A 6325-nucleotide genomic window follows, 5' to 3' on the forward strand; every position below is an offset into this window, starting at 1 on the left:
ACAATGGTTTGAACATTTGCATAATAGTATTTGAATGGAATGAGTGGTACACTGTTTTGTTTTTACAGAATAATGACAGGCCTAGAAATTAATTTCAAAAGGATAGCGGGCCCGTTTAAACAATAATCAGAAGCCCAAGGCTGGGCAGGCTCCCTGGGTCAATTTTGTAGCCCCAAAACGCTGAAAGCTCGAAGGGATACTAAGGTTTTGGGTTTAATTATACAAAACAATTTTAAGCCTTCCAAATTAGGTAGCGGATTTAAATTAAGAGGTTTTCTTCTTGTTTAAAGTTCGGACTTGAATTTGAGGCCCAAATTGTGTGATACTAATTAACTAGGCCCTTTTAGAGACAAAGTCCATAGAAAATCATAGTTTGCTTTAGGATATCCTTAAAATAAAATGAGGTGCGCTACGCCAAATGAAACCCCATAAATTGCGTGGCCCTCTTTAAATGTTTATATTAAAATACTTAGAATTCGGGACGTGTCGTTTATCGAATTTCACGGCCTCCCTCAAAGATAATAACACGTTAGTCACTTTAGGCGCGCTTTTTAATAATCCTACCTTCCTAAATATAGGTGTGCATTCATGCAACCCAAATCCAAATCCCAAAACATTGGATAAAAATATGTCGAGGATCCGGGTGCATTTCATGTGACGTGATCCAAAAACACATTTTTCAACGACGTTCACTTTCTTAAAAAATTTAATTAAAAGCGGTAAATAATTTCTAAAATTGCACTATAGGATAACATGTATAAAAAGCAGATTTTAGCCATTTATAATAATTTAAGCGACCGTGCTAGAACTACGGGATCCGAGGGTGCCTAACACCTTCCCTCGGGTCAACAGAATTCCTTATTCAGAATTTCTGGTTCGCAGACTCCAATTGGGAAGTCGAAATTTTCCTCGATTTGGGATTCAAGTTAAACCGGTGACTTGGGACAACAAAAGCCGATCCTATCCCAAGTGGCGACTCTAAAAACAAATAAATAATTCCATTTCGAATAATGTCACTTTAAATGGAAAAACTCCCTTATACATTTATCCTTCGGGGTAGGTATGTAAAAAAGAAGGTGCGACAGGCCTTGTGCATGCTTATATATACATATGTATGCCATTTTAAAGGTATTTATGCATATATAAAAAATATAGGGAAAAATTGGGTATCAACAGCCCTTAGGCTCTTTAAGTTGGCCCTTAGGCTCTTTAAGTTGGGCCAATTCGGCCTCTAAAGTGGCTATAATTTTTCCCTCTTTTCGGCTAAAAGACTTAGTGAAAATTTTTGTATGCCTTAGAATGTGTTTTTTGTACCCGTTAGGTTTTTCGAAGGTTCGACGGATCGGGACCTTATTAGTAAATTTGTTTGTGTAAACACAATTGAATACCTCTTGAGGTTTTCTCGAAGGTTGATGTTATCGAAGCCTCTAAATTATTTGAGGGCTGATTTTATCGAAGCTCTTTATCTTTGCTTTTGCCGAGGGTAGCCTGATTTAACCATTTTTTTCAAAATGTTTGAAGGCCTTTAATTTATGGCGGAAGTCGGACGTCTCCGAGCCGCATTATTTCGGTCGTAGCCTTTTTATATGACCGTAGTCTTTAATATGGCCGTAGCCTTCGGGTATGTCTCTTGGACTTATTTCCCGATAACCTTTCGAATTCGAAAGGTTAGTCCCCGAGTATGTTGGCCTTGGTCTTTTGTATCGAGGGGATGCCTCTTTGAGGTCTTATGGGTCCGAGTTCTCGATGACTATCGGGGGTGCATTCGTTCTCTGGCTCTTGAGCCGTTTCCCATAGGATTATAAGTGTAGAGCTCGTATAATAATAGACTTCTTTGAGACATAAGTGTTTTAGATATAAACAGAATGCTTCTTCAAACAATTGATACATGCGTACATATTTTGTCGTCAGGGCTTGAATATTCTATATGGACACGGTTCATCTGACCGTTTGGCCCATTACATACTTCTCCTATCGAGGCCCTTTTAGGCGTGAAGTATTTTCCTCAAAAATGACCTCCGAGGGTGATGCCCCCCAGTATTCGAGGTTTATTGGAAAGAAGCCTAGGATACTGTTGAGTTCTCCTTAGGTAGCATATGGTTGTTGCCTCGTTAAAAACCTTGCCAGTAAAACCCATTTGGGACAAAATCCAATATAAGGAAAAAAAAGTACAACGCATGCTTTAAAACCTAAGGCCTTCATGTAAAATGGTGCCTTCGATATCTTTGATCGAACACCAAGGCATCGTTGTGCGATTGAGATATGCCTTATGCTTCCTCGTCACAAAATGATAGAACGCCCTCGGCACATAGCTCCGAGTCCGTTTTTCTCTAGTGATTGATACCTTGGTGCGTTTGAACACAGGTCCTTGTGGGATGCCGGCACCGCCAACGATCATGTGGATTACATGTTGTGGTCCTTCCTGTTCATTTTTTCTTGCATCTCTCTCCCTGAAATGGTTTTTAGCTCGATCACTGAGAAATTCTCGAAGGTGACCCTCATTGAACAGCCGAGCTACTTCCTCTCTTAGCTGCCTGCAGTCTTCGGTTCTCTGGCCATGCGTGCCATGATACTTTCACATTAAGTTTGGGTTCCTCCGAAAAGCGTCGGTCTGGATAGGCCTGGGCCACCTGGTATCTTTGAATCTTCCAATAGCTGACACGATCCCTGATGCGTCTATGCTGAAATTATAATCTAACAATCGAGGTGCCTCCGCAGGATCGGTGTGTTTATCGAACCCGCTCTTACTCATGAGTCCCCGAGAGCTCTGTCCTCGATCGTTTCTCCGATTATTCCGAGGAGCGTTACGGCCTGAACCATTATTTCTCCGATCAACATACGGCTGATATCGTTCCTTGTTTGACCTTGATTCTCTATCTGTATCCTTCGGGGGCTTAGCAGCCGACTTGTTAGGATAAACTAAGCCCAAGGGGGCCCCAAATGGTCGTCCTTGACCTTAATCTTTGATTGGTAACGGTTATGTACGTCCGACCACGTCACAGCTGGATACACGATCAGATTCTGTTTTAATTGTCAAGATGCAATCGAGCTCCTTTCATTCAAACCCTGCATAAAAGCTTGTACTGCCCGGTCATCCGAGACCGGTGGTAATTCCATTCGCTCCATCTGGAACCTAGACACGAACTCCCTCAACATCTCGTCGTTCCTTTGTTTTATCTTGAAGACATGCGATTTTCTCGTTGCCATCTTTTTGGCTCTAGCGTGTGCTTTCACGAAGGGGTCTGCTAACATAGCAAACGAATCAATAGAATTAGGAGGCAAGTTGTGATACCAAATCATAGCTCCTTTTGGCAACGTTTCTCCAAATCTTTTTAGCAATACAGATTCGATCTCATCGTCGTTCAAGTCATTTCCCTTGATCCCGCAAGTGTATGAAGTAATATGCTCGTTAGGGTCGATCGTCCCGTTATACTTGGTTATATAGAGCATGCAAAACTTTTTAGGGATGGGCATCGGAGCCGCGCTCTTAGGGAACAATTTTTCTATGAACTTTTTTGCATCTAAACCTTTCAAAACTGAAGGTGCCCCCGGTATCTGGTCAACACGGGAGTTATAAGTCTCTACCTTCTTATCATTGTCCTCAATCTTCTTGATCCTCTTGGTGAGATCTTCGAGCATCCTCATAATGGTGGGTTCAGTCCCCGAGTTATTTCTGGCGCTGGTTCAGCACGTCGAGTGTTTTCTGGTTCAGCTACACTCGGAGTTTTATTCTGGCTCTGAAGTTGGGCGATGGCGATCTGCTGAGCTTGCAGCATCTCGAATATCACTTGGAGGCTGACTCCCCCATCTCCTATACCTGGTGTTCCTTGGCCCCTAGATCGGGCTTCTCTGCGTACACTCCCTCCGGGGTCTGCGCCTAAATCTGCATCCAAAGCAATGTGTGAACTTACATCAACTGGTTCCACATTTGGCACTTCCCCATCGTTTATCGGTGGTACACCGACCCCTAAATTGTTGTTTTCCCCATGAAATCCAAGAACTTCGTTGTCATGAACAGGTGAATTTTATGAGTTCGACATGTTTAATCCTGAGAATCAAAAAATCTTCACAAGAAAAAGCGTAAAAATAACGTGTGTAATGAGAATCAGTAAAGAAATAATCACTATTATCTTTAGCCCCACAGTGGACGCCAAACTGTTTACCTCGAAAATACGAGTAACAATTAAATTTGATTTGTGGTTTTAAATATATGTGATTTAATTCTATACCAATTAATAATCAAGAAATATAGAGTGTAGATGAAAGAAATAGATGAATCAAACCAGTGTTACTTAAGCAGTTGACCTCGAGATGGATCAAGAACAATAAAGTAAAAGGACAATTCTGATGAACAATAAGCGAGAAAAGTAGGATAGTATATTCTTTTTCAACGATTAGATGATGTTACAAATGATTGGGGTTCCCTTTATATAAATAGGGAAACCCTAAATAAGGTACATTTCTATTTACAGTAAGGAATATCATTGGTACAGCTGTCTAACCGCCTAGTACGGAATTGTACAATTCTATTCCGGGATTTGCGCCATGATCTTGATGACGCGGCAGGAATCTTTCCCATTCTGTTACAAGTTCATAACGGCATTATTCGGGATCGAGCATACTCAGCTTCGGTATTTTTCGTACTCCTATCTTCGGGCATTGCATTCCGTCCTCGAGCTCGAGTCTAGTCTGTCGACCTCGAACTCGACCTTACCCGAACATGGACCCAAGGCGATCCCTCGAGCCTGGGAAATCGGACGTGCCTGATTTTGACCGTATACAGTTTGGGCATCAATTCCTTATACATTTTAACACAGACTTTGACATATTCAAAGACTAAAAATGTCCTAATAATTATAATTAGAGACGTTTAAAAATGTTTGTAAATCAGAGGCAAAGAACAAAAAAGACTTCGACTCTTTCTTACAGCAAAAACAAACTCTTAAATCCCAAATAAATTGTAAGAAGAGTTTTCCATATTTAAATGCAATTTTCTCAAATATTATCAAGAGGAATATTCCATTGTACCACAGTTGATCCAAACCATCAACTATTGTCTGTAAATATTACAATCACGGATATAAGTACCTCAATCAACTTATGCTTTGCTCCCTAATTGCTATTGCTTAAGATTATCTGTTAATATTATAATAATGGATATAAGTACCTCAATCAACTTCTGCTTTACTCCCTTATTGCTACTGCTTAAGATTGTAGTTAAAAATAATGTTGTTAGAATTTCAATTCAGGCTTTTCACTCCCATTTGGCCATAGATTTTGGCTTCATTTTTTCAAAAAAAAAAAAAAAATTGAAAACATTGTTTGTTTATGAAATATGATTATGTTTTGGGAAAAATAATTCAAAAATTTGCAAGTTCTCAAAAACTAGTTTAGGACAGTTATCGGGTGAAATTTTTTCTTCCACTCACAAAACTTCAACTTTTCTTCAAATAAAATGCATGTCCAGACACCATTTCAATATTCAATCAACACAATTTCAAATTTTTTTTTTCAAGTTTCAATGAAATCTATGTCTAAACGCTAGCTAAGTCCTCTTATTTTGATGAGATTGATAAATGATGAAAAATGCATGTTTTTTAATATATTTGCATATTATTTCTTATGTGAGTTATGGGGGATCACATGGTTTTTAAAGTGAAAATGTACGCATTACGTGTTTCTTATGTGTAGAAATAACCTTGCGCGAAAAAGGATCAAATATGAGCAAAATTGGTGAACAGAGAGTTAAAGAGAAAAGTCCCGGACAACGAACGAGATTCACTTCACCAGACCGGGACCAAAGCATAAGAATACAACAACTGGGAGCGATCTGGGTCGTGCATTCAGACGCGCCCCCAGCATTTCCAATTCGAAGTAAAAGTGTTAAATCCGCCCCATACAAACCCTGATGGATTTAAATACATCCTAAAATATCTTTTTGAGGGGAGACACTACTTTGGAGGAGAGGAAGATATTGAAAAGGCAAGAACATGCTTGGAACAAGGAGAAGGATTCAACTTGACGTTTTCCCTCTTTCTTCCCATTTTCCATGGTTATGAATTTTAGTAGGCAGAATAGCCTGGGAGACACTTGTACTTATTCCGGTTTGTAATCCCGGTCCCTACACTTCATAAGGTTTCATTCAGACTCTTCAACTTAATCAAAACAAGACTTTTAAACCCTTCTGACCGTTGACCGAGCTTATGCGACATTAATATGGCTGAAGTGGACAAAATGAATGATTTACACGCACATTAGGTGCGTGAGCTGATGATTCTTTTTTATTAAAAAAATAAAAATTAATAAATAAATAAATAAAAATACA

This window comes from Nicotiana attenuata, unplaced genomic scaffold (genome assembly GCF_001879085.1).
Source record: "Nicotiana attenuata strain UT unplaced genomic scaffold, NIATTr2, whole genome shotgun sequence".
NCBI lineage: Eukaryota > Viridiplantae > Streptophyta > Magnoliopsida > Solanales > Solanaceae > Nicotiana > Nicotiana attenuata.